The 24,477-nt window shown below is 41.2% G+C and overlaps 1 long non-coding RNA gene across 1 annotated transcript in view; it reads right to left on the reverse strand.

Annotated features, from left to right (window-relative positions):
- Positions 1-24,477, reverse strand: part of LOC311583217 — a 158,436-nt gene that overhangs the window by 27,827 nt on the left and 106,132 nt on the right. The window contains exon 2 of the long non-coding RNA XR_014774409.1: positions 20,094-20,233. This is a non-coding gene — a long non-coding RNA (uncharacterized lncRNA). The remainder of the gene's footprint in view (positions 1-20,093; positions 20,234-24,477) is intronic.

Raw genomic sequence — 24,477 nt, forward strand, 5'->3', positions numbered from 1 at the left:
CTTTTGCAGCAGACTGGGTCTCCCCTCACAGAACCATTAATTTTAAAAAGCCACGGCTTAGAATTCAGGAAGAGGATATTTGGAATAATTTTAAATGGCACGTATAATAACCACACAGCTGGAAGGTGGGAGGCTGTCACAGTCTGATGGTGTTGGTTGTACTCTGGGCTCTTGGCTTTATTTTCTTCATAGCTGGCATTATCTTATAAGTATATTTGCTGGTTTTTGAAATCTGGTTAGTTTCCTTGAATAGAAGGAATGCTTTAAAATGGTGGGGGTCCCCACTCCCCATTTTGTTCTTATCTCGTTCCATGTTTTAGAACAGATCTTACTTGATAAACTTTACTTAGAAAATAAGAAACACGTGACGATGTGAGTAAATATTTAGGTAAACTAATCCTACCTAACAGAGCAGGGCAGTTCAGCACTGTGCTTCATCTAAGCCCCAAAACAAGAAGGAAGAGGCCTCTTCACCCACCCAACACAACACACAGCAAAAATGGGAGGATACAAATAAGAAAGGGACAAGTCAAATTATCCCGATGTACAGCTGATACTATCCTGTGTTAAAAAATAAAATTATAAATAAACCTTAAAAGCTCATCAGAAGACTCTAAGATCTGACAAATGCTTTCAGCAAGTAACAGAATGTAATGTCAAAGATGCACAACTCAGCTTTTTCCTACAGTGGGGTTAGGGTGGGAGGGGTCCCTTTCACAGTTACTTTTTAGAAACACCTAATTAAAAAAAAAAGCCCTGACATGACATTATGAGACAAAAAAAACCAAAAAAACAAAAAACAAAGATACCACTGAGTTTGTTGTCTGTTGGCCACCTACTCTCCCCAGCAGCGTGCCCTTAAAAAGTAGTTTGTTTCCATGGTGAGACTCCCTTAGAGAAAGGTAAATATTCATGAGCAAGTGGTACTCAACTGGAGAATGCTTTTGGATTAGAGATGGGGTCACGTGCCCACTTCTCCTTTCAGCTCTAGGAGCCCACGCAGGCCCTGTGCATGCTGCCTTGGTCTCTCTGGGTTCCTATTTGCGCAGTCCCGCCACACTGAGAAGGCCTTGTTCCCTCAGTGTCCTCCATCCCTTCTGGCTCCCACCTCCTCTTCCTGATTCCTTGAGCCCTAAGGACATCTTCATCAAGTCCCTCCCACTTAGAGCTGAGTGTTCTCAGGTCTTTCATTCACTGTATATCATCTGCCTGTGGGTCTTTGTATTCGTAGCATTAGGTTTTCCTCTAGGTCCCTGGACTATCTTGGTCAGGTTCTTGGTCACCCATGCAGCATTGGGTATGAGTTCCGTGTCGTGGGTTGGGCTTTAAATCAAGCCAGATATAGGTTGGTTATGCCCACAAGTTTTATGCCACCATTGCATTAGCATATCTTGTTGGCAGTACATCATTATGGATAGAAGAGTTTGTAGCTGATATGTTTTTTATTTTTACTTTGATTCTAATTTTATCTTTATTTTTAACCATACGTGTTTTGTGTATTTGTTATGGCTTCCAGTTTTGTGCTTTTATGGGATTCCTGAATGTGCAAACAAGTGTGTCTCTGTGTTCATATCTGTCTCATGTGCCTTTTCTTGGGCTCTTTTCCTTATGTTTGTTTGTTTTGTCCTATTCCGATTTGGTTTTTTTTTTATTATTATTATCCCTTAGATACCTGTTCATCTTCTAAAAGAGACACAAAGGGGGTTGGTTGGGATGGGAAGGGAAACCATGGTCAGAATATACTATACTGTATGAAAAGAAAATGAAAGAAAAAAGAGGGATAATTTAAAAAAGAAAAACCTAGTAATTGCTCTAAGCAAGAAAATAAAAAGCCTTGCCTCTGTAATAAAAAACTTTAAGGCACAAAAAAAAAGATATTTAAGAAGAGATGAAATGAAAAAAACGCTAGATATGTTGAACATTTCTTCACATATTTACTGACCACTGAGTTCTCTTCTACTGAGATCGTCTGTTCATCTGCCCATTTACAGATAGGATGGGGATTTTTTTTTCTTTTTTAGTGTTTAATTTTTTTAGTTCTTTACAGATTCCAAATGCAAACCTCTTGTCAGCTCTCTCTCCTTTCCATAGGCTGTTTCTTCCCTAAGTTAATAATTTCACGCAGTTTTCTTTGTCAGCCCTTGCTACTACTCCCTGTGGTTTTGGATTCTTGTCCCAAAGGAAAGATTTTTCATGGCCGACTTACTATGAAAAAATACCTATTTTGTCAAAAGCAGCCTACTGATTCCATGAAATCCCCAGTTAAACCTCAATATTTTTTATAATAGTCAAAAAATTCAAAAACTGATACACAAGCAAAAAAGACCCCAAATATCCAAAGCAATCTTAAGTCAATTAGCAATGTTGAGACCTTCACAGTACCTGACACAGACTATACTAAGGCCCATAATGACAAAACAGCAAGGCAGTGACACAAAGACAGATGCCCTGGCCAAAGTAATGGTCTAATGGTACAACATAAAATACATTGTAAAAAATGACAACCTTTCCAACAAATAGTGCTATGGACAGTAGACATCTACATACAGAATGAATCTAGGTCCATCTTTCCAACATGCACAGAGATCAATTCAACATGAACCACAGCCCTGAAACTGTGAAATTGTCAAGGAAAGCAGTCAGAGCTTTCACAGTGTAGCCCACACAAAGACTTTCTGAAAAAGGGTCCTAATGGTCATTCTAAGAGTAGACAAATAAGACTGTATCATATTGAAAATCTTTATATAGTAAAATCAACTATCATTAAAGTGTGACAAGACAACCCACTAAAAGGAGAAAAGCTTTGCCAATTGTACCTTTGGCAGAGAATTAGTATCTATAATCTGTAAAAAAAAAACTCAAGAAAGTCAGGCAGTGGTGGCACATAACTTTAATCCCAGTACTCAGGAGGCAAAGGTAGGCAGATCTCCATAAGTTTGAGGCAAGCCTGGTCTACAGAGCTAGTTCCAGGACAGACAGGGCTACACAGAGAAACACTGTCTCAAAAAAGAAAACTCAAGAAATTAAATACCAAAAAATAAAAAATAAATAAATAACCCAACCACAAAAGAAACAATTCTCAAAGAAGAAAGATAAGGGGTTGTGTATTTCTGTTGTAGGGTGTGTGGAGTGTGCATCCAGCATGTACATGGCTCTGCCTTCATCCCCAGCACCATAACAAGAAAGACAAGGAGAAGAACAACGGCAAATTACTAACAAATATAAGAAGTGCTCAGCATCCTGAAGTATTAGGGCAGCTAGAACAGCTTTGACAGTCTGTCTCACCTGAGTCAGAATGGCTACCATGCAGAAAACCAGTGGCAACAAATGCAGGTGAAGATGTAGGGAAAGAGGAATCTTCATACACTGCTAACAGGAATATAAACTAATACAGCTACTGTGGAAATCAATATAGATTGTTTTAAGTTACAAAAAAATCTACTATCTGACCCAGAGGTACCACTCTGAATATACACCCAAAGGAATCCTAATCAGAAAACCACAGAGAAACCTACTCATCCATGTGTAATTCTGCACTATTCATAATAGCCAATATAGGAAGCGAACACATATGGCCATCAGTTAATGAATACATAAAGGAAATGTATTGTATATAACCTACAAAACTTTGTTTAGTTGTGAGCAAGAAATTGGGTGAAACTGAATGTCATCATGTTAAGTGAAAAAAGCCAGACTCAAAAAATCAAAGGCCATGTCTTTTCTCCATATGCAAACCAAATGTGTGTGTGTGTGTGCATGCGCGTGTGTGTCTGTATCTCTGTGTGTGTCCGTGTGTCTCTGTGTCTGTCTGTGTGTGTGTCTGTGTGCATGTCTGTGTATTTGTGTGTGTGTGTGCATGTCTGTGTCTGTATCTCTGTGTGTGTCTGTGTGTCTTTATGTGTGTGTGTCTGTGTGTGTGTACATGTCTGTGTATGTCTGTGTGTCTCTATGTGTGCATATGCATGTATGTGTGATGGGGCTGGAATGCTGACTGTGTGAGCTCTATATTTTCACATATAAATCTCAAACACAGCTGAGTATGCATAATCTTTCCCATCAAAGCTTTAGGTTACATGAAGCTTTTGCTCCTTTGAACCCATTCAATCTGGATCTGGCAATGATGTCTTAATCTATACTGCATAAAACCCACAGTAATCATGATAATACCTAGAACTTTTGAATATTCATTCAAGATGAATTTGAATATTTGGAACTATATCCTAACTAAGTACATTTTTATCACTATTCTACCCAGTTAGGAAACTGCAATAGGAAGAGTGAACTGACTTGTTTAATCAATAAAGGAAGCAGGATTAGAAAGTGAGCCATGACCAGAATCATCCTGCCTTTTACATGCAAACTATCAACAGTTTAAAATTAATAACAGTATACATCTGGGGATATTAATATCTTAAACTGGAGTGAGCTTCGTTGGAGAATTTTGTATAGAAGGTTTTCAAGAAGCACCACTAGAATAAGTGAGAACATAAGAACAGTACAAGATCCAAATCCTTGGGCATTAAAAAACTAGAAAATATAAATGTTCTAATGATGGATGAAAGGTGTAATTTGTTGAGTGAGCCAAAGGGAAAAAGCAAATAGAAACACTGGAGAGATAAATGACATGGGTGGTATCATCTTTTGGCTTGGAATAAGAATATTTAGTTAAATCATTCTCGAGGAACTCTTTATTATCAGAATGGCCTCTACTATTCTATTAGAAAGTTAATCAAAATATATTCCAAAAATTGTTCTTAGAGCAGAAACAAATAGAACCAAAAAGACATAAATCTACGTCTAGTGATAATGTAAGCCTGCCAGCATAGCTGCCCACCTACCTAGCCCTGGCAGTTCAGAGCCCTCAATAGCATAAGCACAACACTTCTCTTTTTCAGAGATAAAGAATTTAAAAAGATGTAGCTCCAGTCAGGCATCCCAGCACTCAAGGCAGAGGCAAGTGGATTGCTATGAGTTTGAGGCCAGCCTGGTCTACAAAGTGAGTCCAGGACAACCAAGGCTACACAGAGAAACCCTGTCTTGACACGCACGCCCCAAAAGATGAAGCTCCAGGTGTGCATATACATAATATAAACTAATATATCTGTGTGTGTGTGTGTGTGTGTTTGTGTGTGTGTGTGAATCAATACATGAGACAAACACTACAAAATTATGTAAAAAGTTTTTATCAGAAACATTGTAATTGGGCCATAAAAAATGGCTCAGTGATTAACTACACCTATTGCTATTCCAGAGGTACCAAACTAAAGCCCCAGAATCCACATTAGGCAGCTCACAATTGCCTGAAACTCCAGCTCCAAGGGATCAGATACATTTTTCTGAGACTTATAAGCACCCACATGTATATGGCATACACACACACACACACACACACACACACACACACACACACACTTTCACATTAAAGAAATATTTTTTTAATGTAGCCAAGAACATAAGACTAGATAGGCCATGGGCCTGGAGGAATATCAAGTACTTGTTCTGCTAAAGGAATATAGCAATAAAATGATCCCTACTCCATTCTGCTGTACTCACATGGGTCAGCCACCACACTTGCTCAGCCATCATCAAAAAATGGTTGGGGTGGGGTGGGGGGTGGGAGCGCTAAGGATGTAGTTTCTCGCAGAAAGGATGCAATTTGAGCAAATCTTTTAATGATGTTAGAAACCAGGCTGAGGATCTAAGAAGCACATCCCAATACAAAGGATGCCATCCCGAGGACCCCGGGACGGGAAGAAGCATGTCACATTTGGAGACCCGTGAAAATGTTGACATAGCTTAAGTGAGATCAAGACAAGGAAGGGATGAAGTGGGGGGTTAGTCAAGATCTTGTGTGCACTTGCAGGTCAGTTTATTGTAATAAGGAAAATGGATTCTTTGGGGGAATTTTTATTTTTGTTTTTAAGATGTTAGTCTATTGTTGTTTTGGAGAGCACACTGAGAGGAGAAGCGACTCCTGTGCTTTTTGAGGTCTGCAAGAACTGGAGTTCCAGCCCCACTGTGTTCCACCCAACATGAATCCTGGGAACTAAACTCTGGTCCTAGGAAAGAGGGAGAAGTGTTCTTATACACTTGAGCCCCTAGGGGAATTTTGATAGTTCACTTATGTAGTGGTGGGAATGACCCTGTAGATGAGGAAAGACTGGAAACATAGTAATCACTAGAGAAAAACTGTAAGAAGAAAAGTGGGAGAGTTATTTCACACAAAGGGGAAGGCACAGTTCTAAAAAGAAGCAAGAACCCACCTTTAAAGAGCATGAGGACTCAGCAGGGGTTGGGGGGATGGCTAGCACTGTCCTCTGACCATTTTTCCACGCAGCGAAGGAAAGATGTTGCTATTAGTAGAGCAAGCAGGGAGGATAAGTGAAATCTCCACAAATAGGAAGTAGAAGGGGGAAAGGTGACATCATTTCCTAAGCAAATAGGAAAGTGTGACTAGAGTGGGAACAGCTAGTGGCCCTGAAGGGGTCCTACATAAGAGAAACCTAGCAGCCTGGTGTGGTTTTTCTTGAGTAACATTTCCACACTTGCCTGCATAGAGTAGGTAGATGAGTATGGAGTGATAGACTTTTACATGCAGCAAAGGACTTTGGGTTCATGCAAAGAAATGGCTTTGCAGGGGCCACTGGTGGAATATAAGATTTAAGGTAAATAAGTAGAAAAATAGAGCAGACAGACAAGACAATGAAAATGTGATGGAACCAATGGATTGGATGTGGCACTGAAGGACTATTACAATGAAAATTCACTGGAAAGATTGGAGCTGGCACTGCACACCATGTTCAATCCTAGAAAATGGGCCTGATGTGGTTGCTGTTATTGACAATTCAAGTTATTTGTGATGACAAGATCTCAGTATAGGAGAGGGTGTCTGAAAGGGGGAGAGAAAGAAACCTTAAGGCAAAGTTGCTTCATAGATTGCACATGTTGTGATCCAGCACTGGGGAAGCCAAAGCAGGATGCTCCTGGGCAATTTCTGCAGACAGTTGTGCTGAGTTGGTAAGAGGCACTGCCTTAAATGTAAGATGGACAATAAGAATGGTTAAAATAATAAAACGAATGACAGCTCACATGATTAGGACAAGGAGTAACTTATCCATTACTGGTTGGACAGCCAACTTGTACAACTACCATGGAAATCAGTGTACCAGTTCCTCAGAAAGATGCGAATGGGTATACCTCAAGATCCAGGTAGCTGTTGTCCTCACAGCTGTGTTGTCCGCACACCAGTTATCCGCACACCAGTTATCCACACACCTGTTGTCCGCACACCTGTTGTCCGCACACCTGTTATCCGCACAGCTGTTATCCGCACAGCTGTTGCAGCTGTTGTCCGCACACCAGTTATCCGCACACCATTTTTCCGCACACCTCTTATCCACACAGCTGTTGTCCGCATGAATGTTGTCCGCACAGATTTTGTCCGCGTGGATGTTGTCTGCACAGCTGTTATCCGCACGGCAGCATGCAGGCAGACATGGTGCTAGAGGAGGAACTGAGAAGTCTACATCTTGATCCACAGGCAGCAGAAATGAATGCTGCACTATGCCTAGTTTGAGCATCTGAGACCACAAAGCTCTCCTCTACAGTGACACACTACCTCCAACAAGGCCACACCTAATCCAACATGGCCATACCTCCTAATAGTGCCAGTCTTTATGGGTCAAGCCTTCAAACACATGAGTCAATGGGGCCATGCCTATTCAAACCACCACAAAGCCTGGTCACCTCATGATAACTAGGAAGCTAAAACAGTGTCAAGAAGTGGCAGAGTTCCCAGTATCCCCTTCAGAGGCATATCCCCAGTGTTCTAACTTAGTTCCACTAGTCCCACCTCTTACTGATCCTCCACCTCCCAATGGTACCACCTACTAATTACTAAGCCTCCAACACACAGGACACTGAAGAGTCAAACACTGGTACAGCTCAGAACTTTATGTTTTCTTCTTTACAAAGAAAATCTCTTATGCAAGAAGCTATGAGAGCGGCACTTACAGAAAAGACTAGCAACATAGACAAGGAAGTTAAGAAAAAGAAATCCCGAGTAAAAAAACAGGAAGCAGAGCACGAAACAAGCAAAAGTGCCACTGGATACTCCGTGGCCTCCATTGCCCACTCCTAGCATGAAACCGCAAGCCAGCCTTGCAGTTTTCCCTTATGAGAGTTGCCTTGGTCATGGTATTTATTCACAGCAATAGAGCCCCTACTAAGACACAGGCTTCTTCCCTTATGTGTTCCTGTCAGGATGTCCTACTCTGGACAGACCTATAGCATCAAGGATGAGTATCATAAGACACCTGCTTGAAAGAAAACCTTCTTGGCATAGGATGGGTTTGGTGAAATTACCGATAGAGGAGAATTTTGTTTTCACAGATGTGCCAGTTTGGATGTGAGTCCTGTATTTTGATTGAGAGTACTTCATCTTAGACTAGGGACCAGTCAGTGGAGAACTCAGCTTGCAAGTATAGGACCTGAGTTTGATCCTCAGAGCCCACCTAGAAATGCTGGTGTGGCGAATGTTTCTGTAATCCCAATGCTGGGGAGGTGGGAAGAGAAGGGGCCCTGAGGCTCACTGTCCAGCCATTCTAGCCTACCTGGTAAACTCCAGACCAATGAGAGCTCCTTCTTCAAACATGTGGATAGTGTTCCTAAGTATGACAGCTTAGTTTGTCCTTCTGGCTCCACATACATGTATACACATGTGCAAATTCACACACACACACACACACACACACACACACACATGAAAAAATAATAAAACCATCTTTCTGTAGCAACACAAGGAGTTATGACCTTGGGACTTGATCAACTCCACATGAAAACTGTGACAGTGCCTAGCATATTTGAGAGGGACTTTTATTTCCTTTGCTATGTGGGAGATAGTTTATTTCTTAGAAGAGCTTTACTGTTTTTTTTTAAGAAAAGCAGCTTACCAGTTTTATTTATAAATGGACTCTACATGTGCCAATTGCTGCCTCTGACAGAATAAACAAATAACCCGCTCCTGAAGAACCTTCCCAAGAACATGTTTACAAACTAATGTACATGGATAAGCTGTGTAGGAAAGAACCATTTCTGTTCTATTGATTGCATAATTATATCAGTTCATATGCCTAAGTGTCTCCATAAATATCTTCTAAAGTACTGATAGCAGCCTTGTCTGTAAGGCTGTGAGTCTCCCGTGCACTTTAGAAGACAACGCTTCTACCTCCTATGACACTTGGAATCATCACTTATGGCACCAGTTGATGAAGACTGATGCAATGCCAAAGGTAATGCCGAGAGTGCTCACCCTAGCTCTGTATAGTAGGACTGTCTCCGTTTAACACATAGGAAAACTGAAATGCTCCAAATGGCTAGGGAGCCAAGGTCGTAGAGCATGGGGCCACCTATCTTTAGTCCCAGGTCTGCTGATTTCATGGTCCATGCTATTCAAGACTGAGACAGTCCCTGCTACAGAGGTCAGGCTACTGAAACAGACTCTGGATTGTATTTCCTTTGGCAATAAAAATATAAATCCATTTCCATTAAATAGACTAATAGAGGTTTTGTCTTCATAAGCACAAGTATAATTCCCCCAAATCAAGTAATATTCAATAAGAAACATGGATACAGATGAGGTGGTTTGGTCTGCTGTCTCCCATTAAAACATCCATGAAGATTGAAAGAGAGACAAAATTTGATGTTTGAAAAGGGGAAAAAAGAAGATGAACCAAAATTTCCAGGCAATCTCCCCTAAATACACTGAGGATAAAATAAAAAACAAGCTGTTGGATTCAATCATCTACCTATTATCTGTCTATCTATTTTTTCCATCTATCCTCTCTCTTTTCTTCCCCCCCCCTCGTGTGTGTGTGTGTGTGTGTGTGTGTGTGTGTGTGTGTGTGTGTGTGCATGTGAGAGAGAGAGGGAGGGAGGGAGAGAGAGGGGGGGAGAGAGAGAGAGAGACTCTGAAACTCCTTTCTTCTTTGCACACTTAACAACAGAATATAGTAGTTGAACGCCTCAAAAACGCGAAATAGAAACCTGACTATATTGCCCCCATCAGCTTTTTCTTTTTCATTTTTCAGACCATTAGCAGAAGGTAGAAAAGAGACTAAGATAGTATTCTAGCGTCTTTCGTGTTCTAAAAAATATTCAGATAAACCCTAGAGAGCTGTGAGCGTGAGATAGGTATGCTCTTCCATCTACGGCACTTCAGGGAACCCCAACTCGCCCCCTAGAAGAGGCAGATGCACAGAACTCATTTCAGCATCCCCAAGAAAGGTAAGGAGGTCATTCCAACACTGCAAACATAGGAAAATCAAAGGTTCCATCCCAGCCTTCAGGGTTAGCTCTGCCAGAGAAAAAAGCTGCTTGGTCCAAATGAAAGACAGAGGAGACTTCATAGAAAACTGCCATCCTGAACAGCTCTCCTCCCACTCAGTCAGCACCTCATAGTAAGGGACAATGGATCCTACCTGCCTAGACCACAGAGTAAGAAGACATTGTGAAGAAATAAGCCTAGGAAAGGATAAATCCCCCCTTAAGACTAACCGGGAAGTCATGGCCCTGAAAACTTGTTTTCAAAATTATATAAGCATTTTCCAAGACCCAGTCTCCTGAAAATCCCCAGGAACCTCCACTCTACAGACACGGTCATCCCGGAAATGTAGAAAGGCTGCGGTGAAGCCAGAGAGACAAAGAGCATTGGCCCAAAAGATCTTAATGAAAATCTGCCTTAGGACTAGTGAAGAAGCAAAGAGACACTTCAGAGAGCTAGGGAAATGTGAGGATGAGAGGGGCGGCTGTGCCTTTGATACCAGCACTAAGCAGGTGGAGGCAGAAGAAAGGGGTCTGTAGAATAGCAAACTTGAATAACTTATGTAGGGCATACAGTGGAAACACAGAGACATCACACACAAAAAAGAGCAAGCTGAAGAGAAGAGAAACCATTCCCACTCTGAGAATTAACAGTGCCTGAAACAGAAATAAGAACTAAGTTAGACTGCTGTACTCTGGACCAAAGTTAATACACTTTAGTTATTAATACAAAGTTAATAACTCACTTAATACACTCTCAAAATGGTTTGCACATGAAGAAAAACATGGTGACGACTGAGGTTGGAAGAGCTTATCCTGCTTAGTGTATGAGAACAATACAAAGTCATCTAAAGATACAGTCTTTTTGTTCACAGACCCACTGGGGCATATTTATTCAAGTAGGACATTTTATGAAAGCATCGCTATCAAGTAGAACAAATAAAGCGTGGACATAGCATCAGCTATGGCTCTGCACTAATTGAAGCCTCAGATAGCCGGGAACCCTCCATCCACCGTGCTCATTGTGTGTCTTAGGTGCAAAGCACAGAATCACTATCTTCACATGGAAAAGCAGCTTATCTGTTAACTGCCCTAGAAAAGACACTGAGCTGGAGGCCAAGGTCAAAGACACAGGGGTAGACCGGAAGCTGCCTACCCTGGCACCAATAGCTCCTCAGCAGGGATGAGAGAGCACAACGGCCCCCAAGCAAGTATGTGAGTGGCCAGCTGTGAGACAGCTCCAGAAGGCCCAGGGTCACACCCACAGGAAGGATGCTGGCTGAGGGTTCTCACCCCAAAAGTTGCCAGCCTGTGCCAGTGGTCCCACATATAAGAAGACGACAGAGACCAACAACACAGAAGTTCCTGTATAGCCTGGCAGAGCCACTTGAACTTGTTGTCCGGGAGATAGAGGCGGGACCATCCAGAGTTCAAGGTCAGCATGAGCTATTTAGTGAGGCCGACTATAAATAAATACAGATGGCCGGTTAGCAACACTTGAGACCTCAGGGAGTAGTCTTCTGGATTCTCCCCCAGAGAATCTTCTGGAGCACAGGCTTCAAAAACCTTACAGAAGAGACAGAAAAACAAAACAAACTAGCTGTAAAACTAGGACCAAAAAAAGGTTTTCTTTAAAAATAATAATAATAATAGAGGAAACCCATGTTTAATGCAATGACCATAAGATCAAAAGACATATCATATAACTACCAAAAGAGGATGGTAAAAGTGAGAAAAAATATTCAGAAAATGGTGTGTTGTTTGTTACTATCTTGGTCTAAACATTGTTGTTCCCCTGAGACTGTTAAGTGAGTAAAATGACTAAGTGTGACGTGCTCCAGTTCTCTTGTTCTGTGTTCTTCGGAAGTGGGAATTTTAGTGTAAGAGGAGACAGAGACAAAACAATAAATTTTAAGAAAAAATTACATTAGTCTATAAATTAATTTTATGAAACCCATGAGGGGTATGTGTGTGTGTGTGTGTGTGTGTGTGTGTGTGTGTGTGTGTGTGTGTGTGTTATATGCTCTGTGTGTGTATTACATGTGTGTGTATGTGTGTTATGTGTGGTGCGTGTGCATATGTGTTGTGTGTGTGTTACATGTGGGGGGTGTATATGTGTTATGTGTGTGTGGTATGTTCAGTGTGTGTCTTTCTGTGTGTGTGTTATGTGTGCGTGTGCATATGTGTTGTGTGTGTGTTACATGTGGGGGGTGTATATGTGTTACGTGTGTGTGGTATGTTCAGTGTGTGTCTTTCTGTGTGTGTGTTATGTGTGCGTGTGCATATGTGTTGTGTGTGTGTTACATGTGGGGGGTGTATATGTGTTACGTGTGTGTGGTATGTTCAGTGTGTGTCTTTCTGTGTGTGTGTGTTATGTGTGGGGTATATGTATATTTGGTGTGTGTCTGTGTGGGTGTGGGTGAGTGTGTATGTTGCGATGTGTATATGTGTGTGTGGCATATATATGGTATGTGTGTGTGGTATGTTTGGTGTGTGTGTGTGTGTGTGTGTGTGTGTGTGTGTGTGTGTGTGTTATGTGGGGGTGTATATGTGTTATGTATGAGTTGTATGTTCAGGGGGTGTGGTGTGTATATGTGTATGTTGTATACTTAGCTCAGTGCCCTGTAGAAGTCTAGGATTAATGACTTCCCAGGAGGCAGCATCGAGTACATCTTGTGTTCATGTTCCTAAAATATCACTTCTAAAAGAAACTGAGCATTTTTTTTCAGTACTAGAAAATTCCAAGCACAGGCCAGCCAGGCCGGGTTCAGCAGTCCTAGAACAACTTGTCACCCTGTGGCTGTTCAGAGACGCCTGGCAGATGGGCAAACAGTGAGGAGTTTTTGCCTGATACTCAGTCCCTCTGTACTTGTTCTTAAGGCAGGAGATGCCCAAGTCAAGCTTGGCAGTATATACCAGGCTGAGACAGAAAGATTTCAAGCTCAAGACATCCAAGGTAGCAAATACAGTCTCAAAAAAATCTAGTCCCTGTTTAGATTCTGCCTGCATCCCCTGCAGCTTTTCCGGCATGTGTGTTGCTCTTTTTGTTGCTTCATAATTCCCTGCCTGTAAATAATTGGATGTCCGCATTATTTCTGGTACACATGAGGTTAGTTGTAAACCTAGAGTTTTCTGAAAGCCAGCACACAAAGCTTAAGCAGTGTTTTAATTATTCAAGTTCACCAGCTCATGGCTTTTTTTTTTTTTCATTTTGCAAAATGTCTACCCCATCCTTCAGTACTATTTAAGGGACAAGCCACTGAGAATTTGACCATGCTCCAGGGAATGTATAGATTGGACTTTATGGAGGGAGGTCATAAGGATGGAGGACAGACATGGAAGGAGTGGGAAATGAGTGTGGTTAGGGTACATGAGGTGAAATTCCCAAAGAATCAATAAAAATATTATGTTGTTGTTGATGATGATGATGATGATGATGATGATGATGATCAGACAATGTACAAAATCTTGGCTATTCTAGAATTGACCAGTAATGAGATCTGTGAGCATAACCCAATGTAGAAAGTAAGACAGCATCATCAAAGACTGATGGGACTCCAGAACCTACTCCCCATGGCAGAGTGTAAAAGGAAGAAGTCACCATCAAGGCCAGTAAGACCCTGTAGTGGTTTGAAAGAAAATGGCCCCCATAGGCTCAGGGAGTAGCACTACTAGGATGTGTGGCCTTGCTGGAGTAGGTGTGGCTTTATTGGAGGAAGTGTGTCACACTGTCTTCCTACAGATCCAGATGTAGAACTCTCAGCTCCTCCTCTGGCATCACGTCTGCCTGCGTGCTGCCACACTTCCTGCCGTGATGATAATGGACTAAACCTCTGAATTGTAAACCAGCTCTAATTAAATGTTTTCATTTATAACTGTTGCCATGGTTGTGATGTCTCCTCATGGTGATAGAAACCCTAAGACAGAACTCAACAAGACTTTTGAATTAACTAGTCAGGGCCAAATCTTATTACCACAATATGATTACCCTGTGAAATCACACCTCTCTCTCTCTCTCTCTCTCTCTCTCTCTCTCTCTCTCTCTCTCTCTCTCTTTCTCTGGGTTTTGTGTTTGGGGTTTTGGGTTTTGGGTTTTTTGAGACAGGCTTTCTCTGTACAGCCTTGGTTGTCCTGGACTTGCTTTGTGGACCAATCTGACCTGAATTCACAGATATCCACCTGCCTCTGCCTCCCCAAGTGCTGGGATTAAAGGCATTCGCCACCACGACTAGGGAAATCACTTGTCATGAACCTAACTGGGTGCTCACCAGGAAGACTGAAGTAGAAATCCTCCCTTAGATCCATGCCAGGACAGAGAAAGAAGATAATACAGAAAAGAGCATAAGTTAGGGTGAGTTCATCTTCCCTTTCTGACCTTAGGGAGAAATGCTTTAAAGCACTGGGAGGGTAGCAGGCCTTGTCACCTCAACACATGGGTCAGCATCATTGCAATCAGAAGAAGGGAGCACCAACAACCTTCCAGCCTGAGGTGAAAGTGTAAGAAAGCATATCAACATCTCTAAAAGCAGGACAGGGCTCAGAATTCCTAAGATCTATGACTAAGCTAAGCCAGAACTACAGACCATGCTCCTTGCCAACCACCAGGATGCCAAGCATCAAATAACATCAGTTTTCTCCTGAAACGTTCAAGACTGCAAAGAGATACTAGACCAAAAAAGAATTGCCAGCAACTTCCTGCACAAAATTCTAAATAAGGTTAATCATTTGAAGCCAAGTGTTTAGTGAAAATAGCAAAAGAACCAAGCCCTAAGCCAAATTAGCCATTAGCTATACTAACTCAATTTACACACTAACTGCCTAGTAATATATGTTATGTGCATTTCCAGAAATAAGCACTATTTACGTCTATGTACTGGGTACTTTTTGACAAGGTGACATAAAATTGCACACTTTGGAAAGTGAGAATTTCAACTGAGGAATTCCCTCCATCCGATCAACCTAGGTGTGTCTATGGGGTACTTTATTCATTGCTATTTTGTTTAGATATGGCCAGCCTCCTGTGAGCGGTGCCATCCCTAGGCAGATGAGTCGGGTCTGGCCTGTATAATGAAAGTAGCAGAGTAATCCAGAGGAAGCAAGGCAGTAAGCAGCATACCTCTATTGATTCTACTTCCTCAAGCTTCTGTCTGGAGCGCCTGCTTTGGTTCCCCTCATTGATGGACTAAGCTCATAAGCTGAATAAATCCTTTCCTCCTCAAACTGGATCTGGTCAATGTTTTAATCACAACAGAGAAGTATCCTAGAAAACTCAGACTCTACTGTTCTCAATGGAACGTTTGGCTCTGGGCCAAAAATTGCAAAACACAAAGAAGCAAGGGAAAATAGCTTATCATCAAGAGAAAAAGAAACCAGCCCAACACAACCAGGCTTAGCTATGGCACGCCGGTGCAGGTGTATCAGACAGAATTCAAAATAACTGCGGTCAGCGCATTCAAAGTTCTCATAGAAAACATGAACAATCTTCGTGATATGAGTACAAAGGCAGCAGAGAGATAGATGCCATAGGAGCACAGGTGAAATGATGGGGCTTTTAAAGGTTTTTTTAAATTACTTTTGTGTGTATGCATGTGTGTCTGTGTGTGGGTCTGTACTTGTACATGCAGTTAGTTTTCCGTGAAGGCCAGCAGAGGTCATGAGATTTCCCCAGAGTTATAATTATAGGTGATATGAGCCACCCACCTAGGTACTGGGAACTGAATTAAGGTCCTCAGGAAAATCAGTGTGGACTCTTAACTGTTGTGCTATCTCCCATGCCCTAAAAGTGATATATTTTTAAAGTGCTTTGAGATAAACAGTGTCTTTCATTGATTTGTTCACAGATACAACACCGCTGGGGGAAATATTGGTAAACATGAAAGTACATCTATACAAATTCCTCAAAGCAGAACATCAAAAGAAGGAATAAAATGTTTTTAAAAAGAAAACTCTAAGAATGCAGGCTACTACTGGGGTTTGCGGGGAAGATATAAAACAGAATAGCAATATGTGATTAGAGCCCAAAAGGGAAAGAATAACAGAAAAAGAAAAAATTTGAACCAGATATTTTTCAAAGATAATACCAAAACTTTCTCAAAGTTTATAAATATTTTTTAATTTTAAAATTATCATATAACCCAGAGTTTAGAGATTACTAGCCATTATAAATCAAAAGAACAATAAAACTGTAGACAAATCTATTAGAAAAGTAAAGAAGAAATTAAGACTGAGGACAATGGAATATAATCTTTAAAGTGCACAAAGGAGTGAAATACTGATGCTATAATCTATATTGAGTGAAAATGTTTTTCAAAAGTAAAGGCTGATTAGTTATAAGCAGCTACTGGCTGGCAGTTAGTGTTTTCCACGGACTTCTAACCTGTAAAGCCATCACTCCATCCAATAAGAGCATATATCATAAATTTAATAAAGAAAGTTCTCTTGATGAAGGGAAAAATAGTAATTTTTCTCATATTTCTCATAGTCTAGAGTTCATCTTCTGCCAACAAAGTATGTCTTATGCATAAAAGCTAAACAAAGCTCATATAAAGTCTTTATTTCTATTATAATACACCCTGTATATCAGAGACCCTAAAGCAAATTACCAATCTGTCCCATCTAATTAAAAGTCCGTGGGATTAATATTATGATCAGAAGCTAGCATTTTAAGATATCTTTGTAAATTGGATCCCCTAAGCAACTCACACTCCAATAGTTATCTGTTCTGAGAGAGGATTCCAATTCCCCTGTGCCTACTTGATATCCTCCACTCACCTAATTTGATGGTTCACTTATGTGTCAGCTTGGCTTAAACGTGTCCATATATTTAGCTAAACACTATTCCAGATGTTTCCATGAAGGTATTTTTTATGTATTTGGTGTTTGAATCATAGGAATTCTTTGTCTACCCTTGGTGGGCTTCATCCAATCATTTAGAAGCTAGAATAAATAAAAATGCTCAACCTGCCTTGCTCAAGCACAAAATTCTCCTGAATGAAGCCCCTCAAATTTTCCAGTTGACAATAGCACTGGTTTTGGACTCATGCTGGAATACTAGTTCTACAGATTTTGTATTTTCCAGTCATTGTAGTCAAGCCAGCCAGTTATTTCCAATTAAGTCAGTACATACATGATATATGTCAGTAGTAGATAAATAGACAGACAGATAGATGACAGGAATATTTAACTGAACTATATTCAAAATAAGATTCAAAGAGTATACCTTAGCTAATATTGCTTCTCTCCCAGACCAGAAAGAGTGATGTCTGTGATGGTTAATATTATCTTGTCAGGATCAAGCACTGGCAAGGAGACAGGTCTCCAGGCATGCCGGTAGGGGACTATCTAGAGTAAGCTAATTGAGACCTGAAGATGTGCCCTATAAATGTAGACACCACCACTTCATGGACTGGGGTCCTTGGCTAAATAAAAAGCATTAGCATTCACTGCCCTTTGCTTCCTGACTAGAGTTGCAATGTGACTTCTCCATGTCATGCCGCCATGACTTTCCCACCATGATGACTGTTCCCTCAAATTGTAAGCCAAATAAGCCCAGACCCACTTAAGTTGTTTCTTGTCAGTTTTTTTTCATCACAGTAATGAGAGAAGAAACTGATATACAAAATTGATACAGAGAAATGAGGACATTCCTGTGATAAGACTGACCGTGTGCTTCTTAGACCTTTGGAATTGTTTTGGGGATGGAATGTGAAAGAGTTTGGAATGCTGGGCTAGATAAGACCTTGAATACTGTAATCAAAGCTTGATGGATCATTCTGGTGAGAGCTAGGAAGACAAGAATGCTAAGACAAATACAGACAGTACAGGCCTAGCTCATGCTGTGTCAGAGAGGAACAAGGACTCTATCAAGAATTGGGCTAGGGACCACTCATGTGACAGTCAACCAACGAAACAGGTTGCATTCTGCCTGTGGATCTGATGAGACTGCAGGCTTTCTCTTGGAGACAATTTTAAGAAAGGAAAACATACAGGCAGTGCCATGGTTACTGGTCACTTTTTTATCCAAGGTTAAAATGAAAAAATGCAAAAAAAAAAAAAAAAAAAAAAAAAAAAGGAAGCGGAAGGCTAAGAAAAATGTTATTTGGCAAGATAATACAGATGAGAAACTTTAAAGTTCCCAACATGGAGAGTGGAGATGGTGAGCATCTATAATTGTTTAAGACATTAACACCATTAAAGAGGGATATGCTTTCTACTGAGGCAACAAAGAAGGGTCTTGAGGGATAGGCTCTACCTCCTGAAAATTCCATCTTATGAAAATTGAAGTCACTTTGAAAGCAGAAAACTAAACTAACAATGCCTTGAAACGGTGCCCTGCTTATGGAAAGCAACACCCTATATAAACTGAAAACATAACCGCCATGGTTAAGGAGATGGTTAAGGAGAAGGTTCTTATTGTAGATGAGAGAGAGAGACAGAGATAGACAGAGACAGAGAGAGAGAGAGAGAGAAAGAGAGAGAGAGAGAGAGAGAGAGAGAGAGAGAGAGAGAGAGAGAGAGAGAGAGAATGCTGCCAGAGGTCTAGGATAGAGAAAGAAAGAAAAGTAGGCTGAATTTGGACAGCCGACTGGATCTGGCCAGGGCTCTCTGTGAAAGAGATGAGAATAACAAGGGGAAGAGTATAGAGAAAACATAGTGAGAGAAGCAGGGATACAGGCACAGAGAGAAGGAGGGGAAGAGTATAGTGAAAATAGCAGGGTTATAAGGAGAATACGTAGCTGGGGGGAAAGAAGAGATCTTGAGAGAGTTCAGGAAACAAAAGGAGGTGAGAAGAGCTAGGATGCTAGCATAGTCTTTGAAATATGTACCAGGTACTTATGATACTGAAAGCTTTAAAATGATGTTTTTGGGTGTCAAGTTGACAAGGGGTAGAGGTGTGATGGTCAATATTTTCAACTTCTCAGTCAACTAAGAAACAGCTCCCTGGGTATGCCTTTGAGGGATTATCACGTCAGGTTAGCCTCAGAGAAAGGCTGTGAAAGATTTTCTAAATTGGGCTAATTGGCATGGGCAGGCACACGTAATGAACCATGAGTGGAACCATTCCATGCGGAACCATTCCGTGGGAACCATTCCCTGAGCTGAGGACATCACCTTCAGCACACAAAGGGAGCCAGCACTAGCGTTCATTGCTCTTCACTTTCAATATGATGTGAGCAGATGGCGTAAGCTCCTGCTGCCATGACATCCCCAGCATGCAGAACTGTGTCCTCAAACCATGAGGGAAAACAAACCCTTGCTCCCTTCAAGTTTGGTCACAAAACAAGAAAAATGACTAAATACCTTAACCCTGGTGGCTGATAAATAGGAGCCTACTTTCAATCTAAAGGAAGGAGAACTAACTAATGTAACACAAAGGGGGAAAAAAAAGAAGATATTACTTAAGCCTTAAAGCATCACTTTGCCTGAGGAATATGCAGCGCCTTTGCAGAAGTGATGATGATGGATCGGGAGTGATAAAGATGAGGATCAGGAGGAGGACCAAAGCAGCAGTGGCGGGAGCACCACCGGTGGGGGTGCAGGTAGCTAAAATAGAAGTCTCCATGGCTTCTTTTTTTTAAGCTGACTATTCTATTATCTGAACAACTGCTGATAATCCTAAGAACAAAACTCCCAGAGGAAAAATGATCCCACCGCTGGTTTTATACAAATATTCTTGCATGAAAAATCACTTCTCTGATAAATACTGGTCGCTGAACTTACCTTGAACCCTCGCTTATATGCAAGGATTCTTGAGGCTGTTGCGGAAAACTCACCTAATTGGCTGTGCATTTTGTTGTTGTTGTTGTTGTTGTTGTTGTTGATGATGATGATGATGATGATGATGATAAGTTTAATATTTCCTGGCAACATTCCCAGCCTTGGGTTTTGATCAGTATGGAAATGCAATTTTCTACTGAAATGAAGAAACACCATCTGATTTGTGACTTGTTTCTTGTTTCATGTACAGCCTTTATTCCGAATCAACAGAAGTGAGTCAGAATACAAATCTACATAATCAAATTTTGCTTTAATTTTTAGGAGAAAAAAATATATAAATGCTTGAACACTGTGCTAAATGCTTCAGCCATTTCCCCAATATTCTCGGAAAACTTAATGAGATTCCAAAGATGAATGTGCAGATAATGGTCACCATAATTCTGTCTCTTATGCCAATTATCCACCTTCACGTGAGAGAATAAACATTATGCTGTTAGCATTTTTTTAATTGAATTCAGTCAACACGCTCTCACTTAACATCAAGAAAAAGATGGTGGCAGACATAGGATGTGTTTACATGGATAAGCACTCACTAGCCTAGGGAGGAAAAAGCAAGACACACTACAACATTGCTATCTACCTGTTGTGTTAACCCTCTGCTCTGCACTCAGCGTCCACAGCTGGGAGGTAACTGCTGCACACATCTGAGGTAACATGGGCTTCACAGTGTGGGACCTGAGCTACTAAGAGAAAATCAGTCCGATCTTCATCTTCCTCCACTTCTAAAATTGCTCTACACTTCACACGTGGGTACAGTGCATTTTTATCTAATCACCTACATCACTGCTCTTCTCTCCTGCTGCTGCCACTGAAGCTGACTCTCAACAATCCCTCATCCTATGTTCATGTCTTTTTTTTTTAACTAATCTTTGAACAAAGTCGTTACTCTAGGTTTAATTTTTTTTAATATGCAGAAGTTTATTATAGAAGTGTGGGACAGCAGAGAAGGGGGAGGAGCAAACCAGAGAGGAAGAGAAAAAGATAAAGAGAGGAAGAGGAAGAAAGGGGCAGGAGCAGATTTCATTTTAAAACTGACACTTCGGAGTCAACCAGATTTATCTAAAAGTGCAAGGAAAGAATTAAAGAAAGACATTTTGAAGATCTGTCATGATGCCAAACAAAATTGGCTGAGGTTGTCTGACCGTATTTAAAGCATCTAAAACACCCATGGAAAGTTCTAGGAATGATCTAACCATGTCAGGTGGCTGCCAGGTAATTATTTTCTTTTGGGCCTTAAATTATTATTTACTTATCTATTTTTGCTCAGTGTCCACAGCTAAGCTTCAGACTTTCCTGAGCAAGCTTCAAAAAGCAATGTTTGAAGAAAGGAATGAGAAATCCATCCTATGTGTGAGTGAAGATAACATTTCCTAACAGAACAAGACTCGCTCTAAGGCTACACTATGACAGCTTGGCCCAACAACAGACTCCCAGTGAGAAGACAGAAAGACTTAAAACATGGCCAAGAAGAAATGTTACTGTTCCCTGTAATATCCCACCAGCCTTGGTAAGGGACTGGGATAGGGTAGGGGGCAGACAGATCTCCCTAGGAAAGGGAAATAGAATAGATAGTTATAGACTGATGGGGGTGTGGACCTGGAGGATCAAGTAGGGAGGGGAAGGAAAGAGAAGGATGAGGGAAGAAATATTGGAAAAGAGTTAAATTTAAAGGCCATTTGAAGGGGAGTGTGGAAAATAAATACAGTAGATTCTTCTTCCTAACGTATATACATGTGTGAAGGTGATCTCAAGGAAATCACCAAATTATGGAGGAGACAGAACACCAACTGGAGAACTGGGATTGGGTTACATCTAACTGAGTTGTTGACTAAAGGGTTCCTACGGGAATCCCAGTAGAACCCAGGATGTTGCCAAAACTATAGGTTGCTCTCCACAAACTGATGGCAAGGCCCTATTTCTGAAGACAACACCTACACAACTCCGTGAGCATGGAGCATCTCCTGCTACCTTCAAAAAACCTTCATCCCCTGTGTTCCAGAGTCTTTGGTAAAGGAAGGTACACTGTACGCTACCGAAGGAGAAACAGAAACGTCAGCCCTGTGTGTGTGTGTGTGTGTGTGTGTGTGTGTGTGTGTGTGTGTGTGTGTGTGTGCTCCTCAATCCCTCTCCACCTTGGTCTTTGAGACAGTGCCGTATGGAACCTGGAGCTCTCTAATTTAACTAGACTGATTAGCCAGCAACTTTCTATCACTGAGACTAAACTCATGCAAGGTTCTGGGGATCTGCTCAGATTGCCATGACTGCCCACCAAGCTCTTTCTAAGCTTAGCCATGTACCAAGGCCCTAGACGTAGGAGGTTTTGTTGGGAGCTGCTTATTTATTTGTTTTTCTGGGGGTTTTGTGTGTTTTGTTTTGTTGGTTTGGGGGTGGGTATTTTTTCTTCTTTTCTTTTGAGGTAAAAGTTCAGATTTACTTTGTGGTAAGATAAGACAACCAGAAATTTCAGTGGAAATATCTTGTCTTCTAACAGCAACATCCAAGACAAGGGGAAAACCTCTATGTCTAACATTGTAAAAGGTTCCTTGACTAACTTTCCCAGCTACAGGAGCCAAAAGCAAACAGTGTCGATAAAACACATCGTAAGAAAAATTGAAGAAACTAGAAATATTTAATTAGATGACTAAAATCAAAGTCTTGGTGTAAGAAAGGGATGGAACTATAACCTGGATGCTTCAGCACTGAAAGGGCTGTCATTTAGAAGGACATGATTTGTTCTTGATCACACCAGAAGGCTGACCTGGCAGCGGTGGATAGAAAGTACATAGAAATGATGTTACCTTACTATGGGCGGAAATTTTCTAACCCTCTGAGCAGCTGAAATGTGAATGAAGCTGGCAGGTCAATTTTATTCCACTAAACCACCACTGAGGCCTCCGTTGTTTCTTATCACTGGCCAGGCCCTATTGTATGCAAGAGGAGGGAAGGGAGCAGGGCAGTCAGCTATGTGCCCTATGCTTAGCCTCTTGGTACTTTTACTACAAGTTACATCCCACCCACTACCGTGCCCTGAGCACTACCAAGGTGTCACGCCACTTCAAGTCAGTACCGTTTTTAGTTTTGTTCTGTTTTGTTTCTTACTTTGAAGTATCTGGAGGCTCATGAGGGCTTGTCGTCATTTGCTTGACATGCAATCCTTCTAGGTTGCTTAATTGGGTCTTGAACTCATAATCTGGAGCTATCTTCCTGCCTTTGCCTCCCAAGTTCCTAGGAATCCAGTTGCATACCACCACATTCTGCTATCATCTTTTGCTTCTGCTGCTTCTGCTGCTGCTGCTGCTGCTGCTGCTGCTGCTGCTGCTGCTGTTATTGTTGCTGTTGTTGAACTATTGAATTCTAAACATTTTCCTGCATTTACTTGTGTCTCATGATAGCACAGCTAAACCAAAACCTTTCGCAAACAAACACAAAGAAGATTCAAATACTCCCATGTGGCTCTACCTTAGCTTCCCTACTTCCTCTAAGAGCAAACTGAAACTTTGTGCCCCACTGCCTCTAACACACTAGTTGGAGAGTTAGGTGTGAGTGTTCATCTCTTTCACACTCCTACCAGGAATGTGTGTGTGTGTGTGTGTGTGTGTGTGTGTGTGTGTGTGTGTGTAGTGGTTGGCCCTATGGACCTTTCTGAAGTACAGACACTCTGAGCACCTCTGGTCAAGTTTATCATATCCAGGGAAGGAGGCAGTATCTAGTATATGAAATAACAAAAATGACCACTGACACTGAGCATATTTTCCCTACTTCAAGACTTTCCAAGGAAAACACTCAGAGGCAGCGTCTCAGAAAACAGCACACTGCTTAGTGTTCTTTAGCCCGCCCCCATCGTGGTCCCTCCACTCTTCCTGGCAAGCCATCAGATGATGGGCATATGTGCCTGAGACAGGACTGCAGTTAGCCTTCAGGGCAAAGGCATGGTGGTCTCACCCATTTAATCCATATGAAGAATCAAACCAACTTCTTTCTTTAATTTTGTGAATGAATAGAGGAGCAGAATACTTTTCTAAGAACAGATTTATATAATAAGTGCAATCTGCATAATGGCCCTGGACACTTCAGTCATAGTGTCTAATTGAAAAAATACAAAGGAGAAAAGAGAAGTTTTACTCCACACAAAGATATGATTCTAAAATGTGTTTTTAAAAATCAGAATCTTTCATAGTTAAGAAAATGTATAATGTGTATTATGTAAATATATAATATAGCTATATAATTACATAATCTACATTTATTCCTAGGCAAAGCCACACTAGGTTTTTCATATCTATTTTGAATGTAGATATGGCATTAACATATAAAACTAAGAACCACTTAGGGCTAGAGAAATGGTTCAGCAGTTAAAAGCACTTGCTGCTTTTGCAGAGG

The sequence above is a fragment of the Acomys minous genome (assembly GCF_964271855.1).
Source record: "Acomys minous genome assembly, chromosome: 14".
Classification (NCBI taxonomy): Eukaryota; Metazoa; Chordata; class Mammalia; order Rodentia; family Muridae; genus Acomys; species Acomys minous.